General features: G+C 38.7%; 1 protein-coding gene across 3 annotated transcripts in view; it reads left to right on the forward strand.

Moving 5' to 3' along the window:
* LOC106094212 (1-acyl-sn-glycerol-3-phosphate acyltransferase alpha) overlaps window positions 1-20924 on the forward strand; it is a 67700-nt gene that overhangs the window by 31628 nt on the left and 15148 nt on the right. Inside the window, exon 1 of one of the 3 annotated variants that reach the window (XM_013261410.2) lies at window positions 7842-7944. The exons of 1 other annotated variant lie outside the window; for it this stretch is intronic. The gene's annotated coding sequence lies outside the window, so the exon portion shown is untranslated. Of the gene's footprint in view, window positions 1-7841; window positions 7945-7993; window positions 8135-20924 lie in introns of those variants that run through there. One more of the 3 variants, XM_013261411.2, reaches the window with a different exon arrangement.

Here is a 20924-nt window from a genome sequence, read left to right on the forward strand (position 1 = left end):
TTGAAAAATTTTGTTCAGCGATGAGGCTCATTTCTGGTTGAATGGCTACGTAAATAACCAAAATTGCCGCATTTGGAGTGAAGAGCAACCAGAAGCCGTTCAAGAACTGCCCATGCATCCCGAAAAATGCACTGTTTGGTGTGGTTTGTACGCTGGTGGAATCATTGGACCGTATTTTTTCAAAGATGCTGTTGGACGCAACGTTACGGTGAATGAACACATTTCGAACCGAACACTGATTTTGGTAATAAAATTCAATGATTTGCAAGCGTTGCTCGTTAGTAAGTCTATTCATGATGAAATGTCAAAGCATACTGAGCATCTTTCTCTTTGACACCATGTCTGAAATCCCACGTGATCTGTCAAATACTAATGCATGAAAATCCTAACCTCAAAAAAATCACCCTTTATATAAGAGAGCTATATATATATATATATCTGAACCGATTTCCATGAAATTCACCTTTAATGTCGAGAGTCATAAGAAAATCCTTCCTGCCAAATTTCGAGAGATCGATTAATAAATGGCCATTTTATTGCAATATTTCTCGAAATCGGACGAACATATATATGGGAGCTATATCTAAATCTGAACCGATTTGGAGCAAACTTCTCAGATATTGTGGTTGTTGTCGAGGAAAGCATTGTGCAAAATTTTGAGAAGATGGGTCAATAAATGCGCTTGCAGTGGCTCTAGAAGTGAAAATCGGCGATATTCATATATGGCAGCTATATCTAAATCTGAACCGATTTCTATGAAATTCACCTCTAATGTCAAGAGTCATAAGAAAATCCCTCCTGCCAAATTTCGAGAAATTCGGTTAACAAATGGCCATTTTATTGCAATATTACTGCAAATCGGACCAACATATATATGGGAGCTATATCCAAATCTCAACCGATTTGGAGCAAACTTCTCAGATATTGTGGTAGTTGTCGAAGAAGGCGTTGTACAAAGTTTTGGCAAGATTAGTCAATAAATGCGCTTGCAGTGGCTCTAGAAGAGAAAATCGGGCGATATATATGTATGAGAGCTATATCTAAATCTGAACCGATTTCTATGAAATTCACCTTTAATGTCGAAAGTCATAAGAAAATCCCTCCTGCCAAATTACGAGAGAATCGATTAACAAATGAGCACTTTATTGCACTATTTCTCAAAATCGGACGAACATATATATGGGAGCTATATCTAAATCTGAACCGATTTGGAGCAAACTTCTCAGATATTGTGGTTGTTGTCGAGGAAAGCATTGTGCAAAATTTTGAGAAGATGGGTCTATAAATGCGCTTGCAGTGGCTCTAGAAGTGAAAATCGGGTGATATATATATATATATAAGAGAGCTATATCTATATCTGAACCGATTTCCATGAAATTCAGCAGAAATTTTGAGAGTCAAGAGAAAATATTTCCTGCCTAATTTCGAGAGAATCGGTTAACATATGGCCATTTTATTGCAATATTTCTCAAAATCGTACGAATATATATATGGGATCTATATCCAAATCTGAACCGATTTCTATGAAACTCACCAGTAATGTCGAGAGTCTTAAGAAAATCCTTCCTGCTACATTTCGAGAGAATCAATAAACAAATAACCATTTTATTGTAATATTGCTGCAAATCGGACGAAGATATATATGGGAGCTATATCTAAATCTGAACCGATTTTTTCCAACTTCAATAGGCTTCGTCTCTAGGCCGAAAAACATGCCTGTACCAAATTTGAAGACAATCGGATGAAAACTGCTGCGACCTGTAGTTTGTACACAAATGAACATGGACAGACGGACGGATAGATAGTCGGACAGGCAGACGCACATAGGTAAATCGAATCAGAAAGTGATTCCGAGTTAATCGGTGTGCTTATCAATGGGTCTATCTCTTTTCTTCTGGGTGTTACATACAAATGCACTAAGTTATAATACCCTGCACCACAGTAGTGGTTCAGGGTATAAAAATTCATTCATTGATTCATTAAATTTTACGTGATTTGAAAGAGAACAGCTAAAAGTGTGCTATGTTCATAGGGGCCGAACTTTGGATATCTACCCTGGCGACAGTATAATCTTATGAACTAAGCCAGAAGTTCAAAGGATGCTTTGGATCTCCACTACAAATAGTTTTTTTAGAAAACTAAAAAATTCTTTTCTTTTTGAAATTTTGGTAGGTGTACTTTTTTTTTTGAGTACTGTGCAGCGTCAACAGATGACATGTTGAATAATATGTGCAGCAGCATCACTTCATTCACTCTAAATATTAACGCACCAGTTGCAGGGAAATGCATCATTCTTGCAATGGCAACAAAAAATATGCCGTGTGTAGATGTCTCTACCCGTTCTAGAGACATCTCCTTGAAATTTGGGATGGTTAGAGCTGAGGTGTTAGCGAAATCGTGAGTTTCAAGGCCCCAGGTGGCCCGGGCGCCTCTTGGTAGGCCCCCTAAGTTTGGTCATCTCGGCATTTCGAAAAAATTTTCGGGCTGCCAAATCTTTATTTGTTTTCCGATTTCCAAAAATCCTTTTTGCTGGATAGTGCTCGAAATTCCCTACAAAAAAATCCGATTGAGGTATACAATATCTCCACTGGTTTCGCGGATATTCGAGTTTTAATTTTTATTTGTTGAAATTTTGGCCGAGATTGTTTAGACAAGGTGTTTCAGTCTCCCACTATCCACAAACCCACAGCCAAATTCATGCCTCGTTTAATGGCAGCAGTAATATAGAACGTCACCTCTCGGTGTTGTTGTGATGCCCCTCTCAAGCCATCACATTTCCTGTATGGCGGTAATGTCTGCCCTGTATTTCTCCCAATACATCCGCAAGTCGAACTGCGCTCTCTCTATAAAGAGTGCGGACATTCCAGGTGCAGATACGGAATTCATGGTCCTTATAAAGTTTGCGAGGGTTGTCAACATAAAGGGATCCGTTTTTAATCTTCTTAGTTTTTTCAAAGTAATGTCCTCAACCATAGGCAGGTTAAGTACAAAGATGGGCTATATCCGACTATACCTTGATATATCCCTCATATAGACCGATCCGCCGATTTAAGGTCTTGGGCCCATAAAGGCCACATTTATTATCCGATTTTGCTGAAATTTTGGGGCTACTCGACATCTTTCTTCAGTCTGGCCCCGATCGTCCAGATTTGGATATAGCTGCCATATAGACCGATCCGCCGATTTAAGGTCTTGGGCCCATAAAAGGCGCATTTATTGTCCGATTTCGCCGAAATTTGGGACAGTGAGTTGTGTTATGCCCATCGATATTCTTTTTCAATTTGGCCAAGATGGCCTCAGATTTGGATATAGGTGCCATATAGAAAAGCGCATTTATTGTCCGATTTTTTATTTGAGCCCAAGAACATAATTCTAACCCTTTCCGTTGGCGCTGGCCAAATATGTACCACTTCGTACTTTTTAGTACCTAAACGTACAAATATCACCAAATTCAGCCTATGTCTATGACTCAAGACCAACATTCATGCAAAATTTCATGTGTCTAGCTTTAGTCGTTTAGGCTGGGCAATAATCAGTCAGTCAGCAATCAGTCAGTCACGCAACTCTTTTATATATGTAAATGTTTTTATTTATCCTCACTATTATATCGGACATGGCACATCCATCTGAACAGAAAGTACCAAATGGTATCAAAATGTAAAAATTTTTAGTAGAACATTTAGTCACCCATCATTTATTTCTTAGTTGTACCTACATGCCAAATTTAGGACCTCTAGCTCCATCTATAAAAAAAGTACCAAATAGTACCAAAATGTTCGAATTGTGAAAAAATCATTTAGTAGCCCATCATATGTTTTTAAGTTTCACCTACATGCCAAATTTCAGACTTCTAGCTTCATCTGCATAGAAAGTACCAAATGGTACCAATATTGGTATCAACATGTACGAATTGTAAAAAGATCATATTCACCCATCATATTTTTCCTTGTTGTACCTGCATTCCAAATTTCATACCTCTACCTCCATCTGTAAAGAAAGTACCAAATGGTACCAATTTTTGTACCAAATATACGAATTTTAAATAGATCATTTAGTCACCTATCATATTTTTCCTAGTTGTATCTACATGCCAAATTTCAGACGTATAGCTCCATCTGTAAAGAAAGTACCAAATGGTCCCAATTGCGGTACTAGACGTACGTTTTCTTCCGTTACCAGTACTATTTGTTCATTTTTGCTTTTCACTCTCATAAATTTGCACCAGATGTCTTTAAGTCAAATTTCAAAATTCTACCTCTATTCATCCGCCCTGTACAATATTCACCCATTTCGTACCTTTTTGGTACTTTTTTTAGTACCTTTAAGTACAAATTTCCAGAAACTCTTATAGTCACAAAACTAACTGTGCCATAGTGTACCTAAGTGCCAAAATTCAGAGCTCTAGTTCGATTTACAAAGAAAGTACCAGATAGAACCAATGGCGGTACTAAACGTAGTATTTCTCCAACTTCGGGTACAATTTTTCAAAATAATTAATTTGAGCCCAAGAACATAATTGTACCCCTTTCCGTTGGCGCTGGACAACTTTTTAGTACCTAAACGTACGAATATCATCAAATCCACCCTTATCCGATGGTGATGGTCATCCGACTACGACCCCAGACCAACATTCATGCAAAATTTCATGATTCTAGCTTTAGCCGTTTGGGCTGGGCATTGATCAGCCTGTTAGTCAGTCAGTCACGCATCTCTTTTATAAATATAGATGTTGTTATTTGCCCCATTACCCCCACTATTATATCGGACATAGCACGTATGTACATGCATATATCATTTGTTTCAAGTGTCAAACATTGCTTTTTCGAAAATTATTTTATTGCAAAGTTCAACGATTTTAATCCTCAAGCGTTATCTACGAATTTCTACAAATGTATGTTTGTACGAAACTATTTGCATCACATATGTATATTCATACGCAAATAGGGATGCCGAAGTAGAATTAAAAAGAGCCAAATGGGTAAACCTAATATGAGGTAAGAAGTTTGAGCATAAGAAAAAAATAGACAAGTGTTTTCTTTTGTGCCAATATTTTTACCTTAGGATAGAAGTAATGTAGTCCTTCCGTTTATAACACCTAGAACACAAAACAATTTAGGATTTTGTAAATAGTACGGAATTCCTAACTTAAAATGTTCTTTTTTGAGGTTACTTTTTAGTATTTAGAGCGCACAACAAGCCGATTACGGGCTTAGGTGTATGTCCATAGTGGCATGGGGCGGATTAATATTCGCACCCTCTTTTCAACCCAACCTAAGAACTAGAAATATTGGTCTGAGTTCCTATATATTATTAATGATATGAAATTTTAAGCCGGTCTAGCCTTTTGTACTGATACTTCTTATTGATTCTTATCCGATTTGCCTTCTTGGACTCCTAGAGATGTAAATATATCAGCCAGTAACGATATTGCTTGCTAGAGATTGTATTTCTTAACCGATGTGGCTGAATTGTTACGGGCCCTTTTGATATGACATCTAACATCCATGTAAAGTATGGTCCGAAAAGGTACGTAGCCTGATCAGTGTTGTCACTCAAGAAAATTATTTCCTACCAAAATTTAGGAAAAATCCTACCAAACTCGACCTAAAGGCGAGTTGCATGCATCCCTCAATATCTGCGTACGTACCAGATCTGAACATATTTGTATGCAGCGGCCATATGGCCCTACTTTCCGATTGAAGGCATTAAACAGGTGAAATTTGGACGCACAAAAGCCGCATTTCTTACCCAGAATTGACGAAATTTGGATGAGACCCCTTAACACTTGTTCCAGTTACCGTCAATATAAGAACTAACGCCCTTCTTTCTAAAATTTAAAGCTGTCAGACGCCATGTATCAGTATTTAGCCCATCAAAATTCATGGTTTAATTCTGCAGTCTTAAAGAATACACATACATATATAGATAAAAATGATTTTGAAAAACAACAATTTTTGTCGAAAAAGCGACGACGAAATTTGTTCATTTTCATGCAACAATTTATTTTGAATTTCAACGACTCAAAGTACAAATTTGTTGTTGAAACGGGAGGCTTGAAAAAGCTAATTGTTTCAAATTTCAGCGAAATGCGGCTTTAATGGCGTCAAGACCATAAATCGGCAGATTGGCCTATATAACAGCTGCATCAAAATATAGGCCACCGTAGCGCAGAGGTTCGCCTACGACACTAAACGCCTGGCTTCGAATCCTGACGAGATCATCAGAAAAAAATTTTCAGCGGTGGTTTTCTCCTCCTATTGCTGGCAACCTTTGTGAGGTTCTATGCCATGTAAAACTTCTCTCCAAACAGGTGTAGCACTGCGGCACACCGTTCGGACTCGGCTATAAAAAGCCAGCCCCTTATCATTGAGCTTAAACTTGAATCGAACTGCACTCATTGATATGTGAAAAGTTTGCGCCTGTTCCTTAGTGGAATGTTCATGGGCTAAATTTGCATTTGCATTGACCATATTTAGGTCGGATGTCTGGAGTCTTAATACAACCCAATGTTTCAAATTCCAGCGAAATCGGATAATAAATGCGTCTTTTTAAAGCTTAGACCATATGTTGGTAGATCGGTCTATATTGAGCTATATCTAAATATGGTCCGATCGCAACCATAAGTCGGCAAAACGGTCCATATGCCAGCTGTATCCAAATTTGATGTGATACGGACCATACTGGGTTTGGATATCGAGTGGTAAATGCGGCTTTTATGGGCTTAAGTCCATGAATCCGCTGATCGGTTTATATTTGTGATGTGGACCATACTGGGTTTGGATATCGAGTGGTCTTGTCCAACTCACTGTTCCAAATTTCAGAGAAATGGAGTGATAAATGCGGCTTTTATGGGCTTAAGTCCCTTAATCCACTGATCGGTTTATATGGCAGCTATATCTAAATATAGTCCGATCTGAACTATGCCCCATTCGAATATCGGCTGTTCTACTGCAACTCACTATACCGCATTTCGGCAAAATCGGACAATAAATGCGGTTTTTATGGGCTTAACTCTATATGGCTGCTATATGTAAATATGGCCCAATATGGATCATATTTGGTTCAGATATCGGAGACCCTAGTACAACTCATTGTTTCAAATTTCAGCAAAATGGGGTAATAAATGCGCATTTTATGAGCTCAAGATCCAAAATCCAAACATCCGTCTATATAGCGGCTATATTCAATTCTCTTTCGATTTGGCCCGTTCAAGAACTTAAGCGGCACCTTAAAGAAATATTGATCTGTGCAGCTGATTATCTCAATTTTTGAAGGCTGGAGAGTGATTACAACAGAGGGACAAACACACGGTCATCATTAAATTGTCTTAGAATTTTACGACGATTCGAAACGTATATACGTTGTAGGTTCGGAAATTGATATTTCGTTGTGATGCAAAGGGAATGATTAAATGAATTGACTCCCTATCCTATGGTGGTGGGTATAGTAACTGTAAATTTGCCTATTCAAGCGGCAGTTTTAATCTCTCATCGAACAGTCTTTGAAAATACTATGTGGATAATGCAAAACTTTATAGCAATTCAAAAAACATGCTGATCACAATCAAGAATTTTATAATATGTGTTTGAAACGACATCCCTAAACCTTTTTCGTACTTTCTTAGGAACCTTTGAAGGTACTTGATCATACATATGGGGGGTATTAAATGTAAATTCACACCAGCCAATAACTTAATGCATTGCTGCTCAATACAAACGCCAAACAGTATCAGTGATAAAGACTCACGCATGCACACACACACACACACATACACACACAGCCATACACACAGCGAAGAGATTACGATTAGGCTTACCTTGCTAACGAGTCAAATAGCGAAATAATCAACAACAGGTGGATTTTGTTCAGTTGTGTTTAGATTGACAACCTCAAAGCAGCATATTATTGCACAAAATAGTCAAAAATTGTGTGGCGATAAGTGGTGTAAGTTTATCAAAAAAAAAAGACAAGTGATTTAATGAATTCGAAATAGAAAAATTAGAAAAAAAAAACAATAAAACAAAATAAATGTGAAACATAATAAAATAGAAAGTGTAAACAGAACAAAACAAAGTTAAAAACGAAAATTTACAATACCGGCTGTTTAACAAGAATCTTGGCAAAGTATATGAAAGTAAATAAAAACAATTCCGACTTTCTTACAAAAAACTTATTTTTTTGCACTGAGTTCTAGACAACGTTAAGTGTTCTGGCTGCAATAAATTAAATATTTATTAAATTTTAATACAAGTTGTGATAAGTGTGAGCGCCCTGCCACCTGTGGTGTTACTATTAACGATAATTTGAAATGTTTGAAGAAGGCTTAAGAACTTTAAATTGTTAATCGTTGGCAATCGGTGAAAAAACAAAATAAAGTTATGGTGCTATAAATCATTTCTATTTAAAGAATTTATTATTTCATAAATTTATTTAAAAGTTGAAAATTATCATTAAAATTGAAAAATTCAATGATAATGAATGAAAAAGTAAACCAAAAGAGAACAAATACTAAAAAGGCGTTAAGTTCGGCCGGGACGAACTTTGGAATCCCACCACTTCGGGTATATATGTAAACCACCTTTCGTCAAAATCCGGTGAAAAATGCATACCTTATGACCCAAAGCAGCTATATCGAAATATGTTCCGATTTGAACCAAATACTAAATAGTACAAGTCATTGTTCAATTGTGAATAACAAAATATTGATCTTTTTAGTAGCTATATCTAAAAATAAACCGATGTGAACCATATACGACACGGGTGTCGAAAAGCCTAACATAAGTCACTGTCCCAAATTTCGGCGAAATCGGACAATAAATGCGCCTTTTATGGCCCCAAAACCTTAAATCGAGAGATCGGTCTATGTGGCAGCTATATCCAAATCTGGACCGATCTGAGCCAAATTAGAGAAGAATGTCGAAGGGCCCAACACAACTCACTGTCCGAAATTTCGGCGACATCGGACAATAAATAGTCCTTTTATGGGCCCAAAGCCTTAAATCGAGAAATCGGTCTATATGGCAGCTATATCCAAATCTGGACCGATCGGAGCCAAATTGGAGAAGGATGTCGAAGGACCTAACATAACTCACTGTCCCAAATTTCGGCGACATCGGACAATAAATGCGCCTTTTATGGTGCCAAAACTTTAAAACGAGAGATCGGTCTATATGGCAGCTATATCCATATATGGAAAAGGATGACGACTGGCCTCACACAACTTACTGTCCCAAATTTCAGCAAAATCGGATAATAAATGTTGCTTTTATTGGCCTAAAACCTTAAATCGGCGGATCGGTCTATATGACAGCTATGTCCAAATCTGGACCGATCATGACCAAATTGCAGAAAAATGTCGAAGAGCCTAACAGAACTCACTGTCCCAAATTTCAGCGAAATCGAATAATAAATGTGGCTTTTATTGGCCTTAGACCCTAAATCGGCGGATCGGTCTAAATGCGAGCTATATCAAGATATAGTCCATCTTCGAACTTAAACTGCATATGGACAAAAAAAGAAGCTATGCAAAGTTTCAGCTCAATATCTCCATTTTTAAAGACTGTAGCGTGATTTCAATAGACAGACAGACGGACATGGCTAGATCGTCTTAGATTTTGTACGCTGATCAAGAATATATATACTTTATAGGGTCGGAAATGGGTATTTCGATGTATTGCAAACGGAATGACAAAATGAGTATACCACCATACTTTGGTGGTGCGTATAAAAATTGGAAAAAAGTAAAAAGGCGGTAAGTTCGGCCGGGTCCAAACTGGATTATTTACCACCATGAATTCTTCTAAAAAAATTTAAGCAAATTAGCTTAGTTTATATATGTATGCATTATTTTGTAGAAATTAATGAAGTTTATAGGGGTTCAAGAACAAATCGAAGTATCGATATATATTGCGGCTGTTCATATTGGGTCTATAATTGACCTAGATGTTGAAGGTTATGAGTTGCATTACATACAAAATTCTACTCAATTCAGGCAAAAAATTTGGCTTAAAGGGCAAATACCTGTATAGGGAGAACAGCTTATATGAGCATTATATGGGCCGTAGTTAGTGTTGGCACGAATAAATGCACTTTACATACGAGTTTTCAGTCAAATCCTATACTCGAACTTCTAAGAGCCAAAAACTTCAAATCAGTGGATAGGTTTAACCCATTAACGCCTGACCCTCGATTACCTTGTCAGATTTTTATGACATTTCATATATTCGTTATTCAGACAATTTATATTGACATAATATTTTTATACCCACCACCGTAGGATAGGGGATATATTCATTTAGTCATTCCGCTTGCAACACATCGAAATATCAATTTCTGACCCTACAATATATATATATATTTCGGACCGTCGTAAAATTCTAAGACGATTTAATAATGTCCGTGTGTCTGTCCGTCTGTCCGTCTATCCGTCTGTTGCAATCACTCTACAGCCTTCAAAAACTGAGATATTGAGTTGAAATTTGGTACATATACGTCTTTTTGATGCACGATGGTTAAGTTCTTGAACGTGCCAAATCGGACCATATTTGAATATAGCTGCCATATAGACCAATCTGACGATAAAGGGTCTAATGCCCATAAATCCGATTTCGCTGAAATTTAAGACAGTGCGTAATTTTAGGCCTCCCGACATCTGGCCCAAATATAGTCCAGATCGGACTATATTTAGATATAGCTGCCATATAGACCGATCTGCCGATAAAGGGTCTGATGCCCATAAAAGCTTTATTTATTATCCGATTTCGCTGAAATTTAAGACAGTTCGTAATTTTAGGCCTCCCGACATCTTATCCAAATATGGGCCAGATCGAACTATACATAGATATAGCTGCCATATAGACCGATCTCCCGATAAAGGTTCTTATGCCCATAAATGCATAATTTTTTTATCCGATTTCGCTGGAATTTAAGACAGTGCGTAATTTTAGGTCTCCCGACATCTGACCCAAATATGGTCCAGATCGGATTATATTTAGATATAGCTGCCATATAGACCGATCTGCCGATAAAGGTTCTAATGCCCATAAATGCTTTATTTTTTATCCGATTTCGCTGAAATTTAAGACAGTGAGTAATTTTAGGCCTCCCGACATCTGGTGCAGATCGGACTCTATTTAGATATAGCTGTCATATAGACGGATCTGCCAACAAAGGGTCTGAATTCCATAAAAGCTTTATTTATTATCCGATTTCGCTGAAATTTTAAAAAATTAGTAGTTTAACGCCTCTCGACATCTGACCTTAATATGGATTAAATCGGACTATATTTAGATATAGCTGCTATATAGATCGATCTGCCGATAAAGGGTCTGAAACCCTTAAAAGCATTATTTTTTTTTTATCCCATTTCGCCGAATTTGGGTGCATTATCCAAGTTATCCAATTTTCACTGGATTGTGACGAAAGGGGGTTTACATATATACCCGAGGTGGTAGGTATCCAAAGTTTGGCACGGCCGAACTTTTTTCCTTTTTTTATTTTTTTTTGCCTGTTAGGGCGAAGATCATTAAATTTTACAATTTTTGTTTGTTTCTCTTTCGAGACGAGCTCAATGACCAGGGATTTTCTTTGCTAATGGAAAATGAAAGCCAGAGATAGCAATACACACCAACCTCTATGGGACGCCTTTGTCTTTTGTTAGAAGACTTTTCAAACATATTAGGTGTGAGGGCTTCAAGAGCCGTGCGTTGGTATGTTGTATTTGAATCGTATTTAGTGCGAAAACGCCTTTATGATTCCCACATTAACCACACTCGACAACCCTGGCTACACTTTTTTCCAAAGCATGTGTTTGCGTGTAACGACAGACGTTTTTTCTGCGACAATTACACCGCTTTCATGGTCCACATGATTCTGTGCATCTGTTGGAAGTTGTATTGATGGCTTCGAACGCCAGACAACGGCAACGGCCCGTGTGTTCAGGTTCGAGTCCCGGCCGGGCTCTGCCAAATTTTTTTAATTTTTTATACCCACCACCAAAGGATAGAGGTATACTAATCTAGTCATTCCGTTTGTAACACCTATATATTCTTGATCGTCTCGACGTTCTGAGTCGATTTAGCGATGTCCGTCCGTCTGTCGAAATCATGATAGCGGCCGAACGCGTAAAGCTAGGCGCTTGATACTTAATTTAATTTTGCACAGATACTTAATATGGATGTACCTCGTAGGGGATTGCAAATGGGCCATATCAGTTCAGATTTAGATATAGCTCCCATATAAACCTATCTCCCAATTTGACTTCTTGAGCCCTAACAAGCCGGAATTTTTGTACGATTTGGCTGAAATTTGGCATGTGGTGTTCCTTTATGACTTCTAACAACTGTGCGAAGTACGGTCCAAATCAGTCTATAACCTGATATAGCTGCCATATAAACTGATCTTGTCTTCTTGAGCCACTAAAGGGCGCAATTCTTATCCGATTTGGCTGAAATTTTGCATAACTTGTTTTATTACGTCTTCCAACAACTGTGCTACGTATGGTTCAAATCGGTCCATAACATGATAGACCTGCCCTATAAACTGATCTGGGGTCTTGACTTCTTGAGCCACTAGAGGGCACAATTCTTATCCGATTTGGCTGAAATATTGCATGACAAGTTTCGTTATGACTTCCAACAACTGTGGCAAATATATATTTAGCCCCAATAGCATAACAAAGCTTTTCTTTTATCCTTTGTTTGCCTAAAAAGAGACACCGGGAAAAGAACTCGACAAATGCGAGCCATAGTGGAGGGTGTATAAGATTTTGTCTATAAGCAGATTAAGTTTGAAGATGGGCTATATTGGACTATATCTGGACTATATCTTGATATAGCCCCCATATAGACCGATCCACCGATTTGGGGTCTTAGGCCCATAAAAGCCACATTTATTATCCGATTTTGCTGAAATTTGGGACAGTGAGTTGTGTTAGGCCAGTCGTCATCCTCCTTCAATTTGGCCCTGATCTGTTCAGATTTGGGTATAGCTGCCCTATAGACCGATCTCTCGACTTAAGGTCTTGGGCCCATAAAAGGCGTATTTATTGTCTGATTTTGACAAATTTTGGGAAAGTAAGTTTTGATAGACTCTTCGACATTCGTCTTCAATTTAGCTCAGATCGGCTCAGATTTGGATATAGCTGCCAAATAGACCGATCTCACGATTTAAGTTATTGGGCCCATAAAGGCGCATTTATTGTCCGATGTCGGCGTAATTTGGGACAGTGGGTTGCGTTAGGCCACTTGACATATTCTTGCAATTTGTCCTACATCGGATATAGCTGCCATATAGACCGATCTCACGATTTAAGTTTTTGGGCCCGATTTCGCCAAAATTTGGGACAATGAGTTGTTTTAGGCCCTTCGACATTCTTCTTCAATTTGGCTCAGATCGGCTCAGATTTGAATATAGCTGTCATATAGACCGATCTCTCGATTTAAAGTCTTGACCCCATAAAAGGCGCATTTATTGTCCGATTTTGCCGAAATTTGGGACAGTGACTTATGATAGGCTTTTCGACATCCGTGTCTTATATGGTTCAGATCGTTCTATATTTGGATATAGCTACCATAAAGATCAATATTTTGTTCTACAAAATTGAACAATGACTTGTGTGCTTATTAGACAACTCAATGTCAGTGCCAAATGTAGTCCAAATCGGACCATATTGTGATATAGCTGCTATGGGGGCATAATTTATGCATTTTCAATCGAATTATTATTACATATATACCCGAGGTGGTGGGTATCCAAAGTTCGGCCCGGCCGAACTTAACGCCTTTTTACTTGTTTGTATTTTATTTTAACTTTTTTCACATTTTTAAGCATTGCAAAACAGCGTTGGTGATCATGCTGAAAAAACTTAAACTTAGTCACATCATCTTGACTCCCTATACTATTTGTACTTTAAGTACACAAATAAATTAACAGACTACCTATGTCTGGCTCTGTCTAATATTTCTTACTTCTACTATACTCTAATACTTATTACCCTAGTGGTGTAGACTAAATAAAATACACTTTGGGTTTACATATCATTTACATGGCTCAAAAAGAAAACTTGGAAACCGCTTGAACATTTGTTTACCTTAAAAATAACCTTTAACCCAAATGCCATGACCCCCTAATAATGACCAACAAACAATTGTCATGAAGTTTGCCTTGTTACTAAATTAAAAGTTTTTACTATCCACTTTTCAAGGCCAATGCGGTTAAGTCTACTAAGAAAGGTCACATACATATTTTAAGTCTAATGTCCCCAAGTGTTGGCCTAAACGTTTTACACAACATAAGGGAGAAAAAGAAAATTCAAATGAAAGAGGGTTTGTCGACAAGAATAAATTTGTATTTAAATAGGTTCAACGATTAATCGAACCAGAGCGAGAAAGGTTGTCAATTAACCGATTACTCGATATTTTACAAATAGGAATTTAATTTCGAGGCCAATGGCAATATGGGGTTCAAATAAATGATGTATCGATATATGAGAATAGAGCACAATGCTGATATATTTTTAGGGCTAAGAATTGTGGGGACACCCATGTCGATGTGGGGCTCAAATGAAAGGTATTGGGCTGTAGAACACGAAATTGATACCCACTTTCGGGACCCTTCCCCAAAATACCCCACAACAACAATTATTTACTGACCATCGCAATATGGGGCTCAAATAAAGGTATTTGGGAAAATGTGGGACCATGTATTTGGGGCACTGCCCCTTCCCCAAAACACCCCCCAAAGGGTAAAAATTTACCGACCATGCCAATATGTAGCTCAAATGAAAGATATTTGAGATTAGAAAAAAAAATGTCATTACCAATTTCGGAGTCAAGTGTTTGGGGAACGCCTCACCCTATAAACTCTACTTAATCCAATGGCAATTTAGGGTTTAAATAAATGGTCTTTGAGAGAAGACCACGATGCTCATATTTTTTTCAGGGCCAAGTGTCTGGGGCACCACCTCACCCCCGAAAACACCCCTAAATCGGACATCATGAGAATATTGGGCTGAAATAAAGTCTTTTAAGAATGAAGAATTTTGTTCCATATAAAGTAAAAGAGGGCGCAGCGAAGCGGGCCCGGTTCAGTTAGTTGATAAAAAAAATTCAATAATTTGCAAGTGTTGTTCGTTTCTAAGACGATTCATGGTTAAATTATAGACCAAACTGAAGATGTTTGACGGTAAAACAAAACATGAAACCTGCGTGAGCTGTTTAAACCAGCGTTGCCAAAAAGATAATAGCTAAAAGATCACCCTTTATATATATATTCCAATTTCCCTTCTTCACTTCATGTAGGGTATTGTAGAATATTCCACAAACTAAAGTTCCCATAATCACATGTTGTACGTATGACAACACTTGGAACGGCCGATCTAAATGATTGTACGATTATCAATTTCATGATGATCTTGAGTGAACTCAAACATTATTGGCAATGTTTTGCACAACGTAATGCAATCAACCTACAAATCGCGTGATTCCTAAAACAAGTTCCATTTCATTCGTCATAATACGGCAGCTGTGTCATAACAAATATTATTTTTTCATTCAGCTTGAGATGATTTTCATATAAGGAAGAAATTTTATAGCATGTCATATTTCCCACATTCATCATTGCATGCCAATATACAGTCTGGCTGTAATGGACCAGACAAACAATAGGAAAGTAATTTGCCTCCAATAGTCTTTAAAGCTAACTCAAGTTAAACCAACAAAAAATAAATTGATTTTTTAATTAAGAATAAATTCAAGTACTCTAAAGGTCATTTCAGACTAGATTTTACTGCAGTTTTTGGAGTATGACTCATGAGGGAAGCGATTAGTCACAGGATTTTGCTAATAGAGAATGATAGAATTTGACAACTCGATAGATTTAAATGTTCGCAATGTTTGGTATACTAATCTAGTCATTCCGCTGGCAACACCTCGAAATATTCGTCTAAGACCCCATAAAGTATAAATATTCTTGATCGTCTCGACGTTCTAAGTCGATCTAGCCATGTCCGTCCGTCCGTTTGTCGAAATCACGATGGGGGTCGAACGCGCAAGGCTAGCCGCTTGAAATTTGGCACAGATATTTAATATCGATGTAGGTTGTTGGGGATTGCAAATGGGCCATATCGGTACAGTTTTAGATATAGCTCCCATATAAACCGATCTCCCGATTTGACTTCTGCAGCCCCTGGAAACTTTTATCCGATTTGGCTAAAATTTTGCACGTGGTGTTCCGTTGTGATTTAGCTCCCATATAAACCGATCTCCCGAATTGACTTCAAATTTTGTCCGATTTGGATGCTTGTAGTGTTTTGCTATGACTTCCAATAAGCGTGCAAAGTGCGGTCCGGATCGGCCAATAACCTGATATAGCTGCCATATAAACCGATCTCCCAATTTTACTTCTTCATCCCCTGGAAGCCGCAATTTTTGTCCGATTTGGCTAAAATTTTGTATACGGTGTTCTGTTACGACCTCCCATAACTGTGCTATGTACAGTCTGGATAGGTCTATAACCTGATATAACTCCCATATAAACCGATCGCCCGATTTGACTTCTTGAGCCCTTACAAGCCGCAATTTTTGTCCGATTTGGCGAAAATGTTGTATGCGGGGTTCTCTTACGACTTTCAACATCTGTGCCAATTACGGTCCAAATCGGTTTTTAACCTGATATAGCTCCCGTATAAACCGATCTCCCGATTTGATTTCTTGAGCCCTTACAAGCCGCAATTTTTATCCGATTTGGCGTAAATTTTGTATGCACGTGGTGTTCCGTTATGACTCCCAACAACTGTGCAAAGTACGGTCCGGATCGGTCTATAACCTGATATAGCTCCTATATAAACCGATCTCCCGATTTTACTTCTTGAGCCCTTACAAGCCGCAATTTTTATCCGATTTGGATGAAATTTTGCACATGTTGTTCTGTTATGACTTCCAATAACTGTGTTAAGTACGGTCTAAATCGTTCTATAACCTGGTATAGCTCCCATATAAACCGATATCCCGATTTAACTTTTCAGCCCCTGGAAGCCGCATTTTTTGTCCGATTTGGGTGAAATTTTCCACGTGGTGTTCCGTTTTGACTTCCAACAACTGTGCAAAGTACGGTCCGGATCGGTCTATAACCTGATATAGCTCCCATATAAACAGATTTCCCGGTTTGACATCTTGATGCCCCGGAAGCCGCAATTTTTGTCCGATTTGGCTGAAATTTTGTATGCGGTTTTACGTTACGACTTTCAATATCTGTGCCTATTACGGTCCAAATCGTTTTTTAACCTGATATAGCTCCCATATAAACCAATCGCCCGATTTGACTTCTTGAGCACTTACATGCCGCAATTTTTGTCCGATTTGGCGTAAATTTTGTATGCAAGGTTCTCTTACGACTTTCAACCTCTGTGCCAATTACGATCCATTTGCTATAGCTGCCATATAAACCGATCTTGTGTCGTGACTTCTTCATCTTCTAAAGAGCGCACTATTTATCCGATTTGGCTGAAATTTTGCATCAAGTTTTCTGGTATGACTCCCAACAACGTGCCAAATATAGTCTAAATCAGTCCACAACCTGATATAGCCGTCATACAAACCGATATCTCGATTAGACTTCTTGAGCCTCTAGAGGGCGCAATTCCTATCCGATTTTACTGAAATTTAGCATGACGTGTTTCGTTATGACTTCCAACAACAGTGCCAAGTATGCTTTAAATCGGTTCATAACCTGATATAGCTGCCATATAAACCGATCTTGGGTCTTGACGTCTTGAGCTTCTAGAGGGCGCAACTCTTATCCGATTTGGCCGAAATTTTGCGGGAAGTATTTTATTTTGGCTTCCAATAACTGTGTTGAGTATGGTCTAAATCAGTTCATATCATGATATAGCCGCCATATAAACCGATCTTGGGTCTTGACTTCTTGAGCTTCTAGAGGCCGCAAATCTTATCCAATATGGTTGAAATTTTGCATATTTCGTTCTGGTATGACTTCCAATAACTGTTCCAAGTATGGTGCAAATCTTTCTATAACCTGATATAGCTCCCATAAAAACCGATCTACCGATTTGACTTCATGAGTCCTAAAAAGCCGCAATTTTTGTCCGATTTGGATATTTTGCTTGTAGTGTTTTGTTATGACTTCCAACAACTGCGCCAAGTACGGTCTAAATCGGTCTATAACCTGATATAGCTCCCATTTAAACCGATTTGACTTCTTGAGTCTTTACAAGCCGTAATTTTTGTCCGATTTGGCTGAAATTTTGTATGCAGTGTTCTGTTACGACTTTCAACATCTGTGCCAATTACGGTCCAAATCAGTCTATAACCTGATATAGTTCCCATGTAAAGCGATCTCTCGATCATCCTTGTTCCGTTCATAGGAGCTTTTATTTTTGCTGTTCAAAGATTGGGACTTCAATGCGGTCGGGCGTATGGCTAGCAATGCATGTCGGTATCCTAATGACCGGTCCAGGCGCTCGAGTTGTTGCTGGTTCTTGTCTGGCAAATGTGGAGCATTAAGTTGGAGAATGTCTGCCATTTACCCCTTGCCGAAATCCTTTGGGTGATAAGTCGACTCCTTTAAGTCGCCGGGCCCTGATAATAAATCACCGGTTGAATACAAGCTGTGTCTGATAGATTGGTTCCCTGGCTTAGGCAGATATACTCTGCTTGTATTAGAATGTCATATATACTTGTGGGATGGAGTGACACGAAGGTCATTTCCATTCCGAAGGCTTACCACGTGAGGCGAAAGATTTTCGTCCTATTCGTCTGTCATCCTTTATGTTGAAGACTCTTGAGAGGTTGATAGAAATATATCTTAGGGCAAGGATACCTGGAGATCGCCTGTCGAGATCGCCACTGAAACAGCCCTTCACGACCTAGTCGGCGGCATAGAACGTTCTCTCGCTGTCAAGGAATATACAATGGTAGCATTTCTTGACATTGAAGGTGCTTTCAATAATGTAAAACCTAGGCCAATCATGAAGGAGTTGGAGTTTCTAGTCATCAACTCTACCGTAAGAAAGTTTTATTAATAACTTACTAAAAAATGCATTACGGAAGGCTTGGAATCTGTGGATCTAAAAAGATGGGTCAGCAGAGGAACACCTCTGGGAGGTGTACTGTCTCCTCTACTTTGGAATATAGCCATTAATTGTCTCTGAAAGAAAGAGGTGTAAAAGTGTTCGTGTATGCTGATGACGTGGCAATTGCGGTTGGTGGAAAGTTTCTCAGCACTCTTAGAGATATGCTTCAGGAAGCCCTACGTGCAACAGCAAAGTGGGGTACCGTAAGTAGTCTAGGCGTAAATCCTTGCAAGACAGAAGTAGTTCCTTTTAGCAGGAGAAACAAGTTGCCCACAGTGGAACCTGTCTCCTTGGGAGGAGAGTATGTTCAATTTACAGAAAGCGCAAATATCTGGTTGTTTTGCTGGATGGGAAATTGAACTTCAAATTCAACATTTGGTAAGGGCAACTCTTGCCCTATACACCAGCAAGAGAGCTATTGGCAAAAGTTGGGGGTTTAGACCGTGCGTCATGCATTGAGTATATACCGCAGTTGTCAGGCCTATACTGATATATGGTGTTGTGGTCTGGTGGACGGCGCTTCAAAAGTCCAACTACTGCTCAATACTTAACCGGATCCAAAGGATGACTTGTCTGCGCATCACAACCGCACTGAGTAGTAGTAGGATTCAGCGCACCATCTGATGCGCTGAATCCAACATTTTGGAAAGGGCAAAAAATGCAACTCTTATCCTATACACCGGCAAGAGAGCCATTGGCAAAAGTTGGGAGGTTTAAACCGCGTGTCATGCATTGCGTATATACTGCAGTTGTCAGACCTATAATGCTATATGGTGTTGTGGTCTGAGGGACGGCGCTTTAAAAGTCCACCTACTGTTCAATACCTAACGGCATCCAAAGGATGGCTTGCTTGTGCATCACAGCCGCACTGAGGACTACACCATCCGATACATTGAATTTAATGCTACATCTTATGTCTCTGAACATTGTGGCCAGACAAATTGCAGACCTTTAATGCTATATGGTGTTGTGGTCTGGTGGACAACGCTTTAAGAGTCCACCTACTGCTCAATACTTAACCGGATCCAAAGTAAAGCTTGTTTTTGCATCACAGCCGCACTGAGGACTACACCATCCGATGCACTGAATTTAATACTACTTCTTATGCCTCTGGACATTGTGGTCAGACAAATTGCAGACCTTTAATGCTATATGGTGTTGTGGTCTGGTGGGCGGCGCTTCGACAGTCCACCTACTGCTCAATACTTAACCAGAACCAAACGATGGCTTGTTTATTCATCACAGCCGTACTGAGGACGACACCATCTGATGCACTGAATTTAATGCTACATCTTATGCCTCTGGACATTGTGGCCAGACAAATTTCAGCGACTACTGCCTAGAGGTTAAGGGAGCTTTTCCATTGCTCATGTAGCGGCAGCGGACACTGTGTAATCCTTGATACAATATCCGCTGTTTCAAGCAGTGTGGATTACTCCCTACAGCTTTTTGATAAAAATTACTGTACCACTATTCCAGATAGAACCGATTGGAACTACGATATCCCTGGTAACAGAAATTACATAGACTTCTATACGGATGGTTACAAACTAAACCAGCTGGGCTTTGGGGTGTAATCTAAAGATCTAGAACTGGTCATATCGATAAGGTTACCCGACCACTGCAGTGTGTATCAAGCAGAGATCCTTACAATTAAGGAAGTTGTGGAATGGCTAAGATATGGGTTGCCCAAAAAGTAATTGCGGATTTTTTAAAATAAAGTAAATGCATTTTTAATAAAACTTAGAATGAACTTTAATCAAATATACTTTTTTTACACTTTTTTTCTAAAGCAAGCTAAAAGTTACAGCTGATAACTGACAGATGAAAGAAT

This window comes from Stomoxys calcitrans, chromosome 3, assembly GCF_963082655.1.
Source record: "Stomoxys calcitrans chromosome 3, idStoCalc2.1, whole genome shotgun sequence".
NCBI lineage: Eukaryota > Metazoa > Arthropoda > Insecta > Diptera > Muscidae > Stomoxys > Stomoxys calcitrans.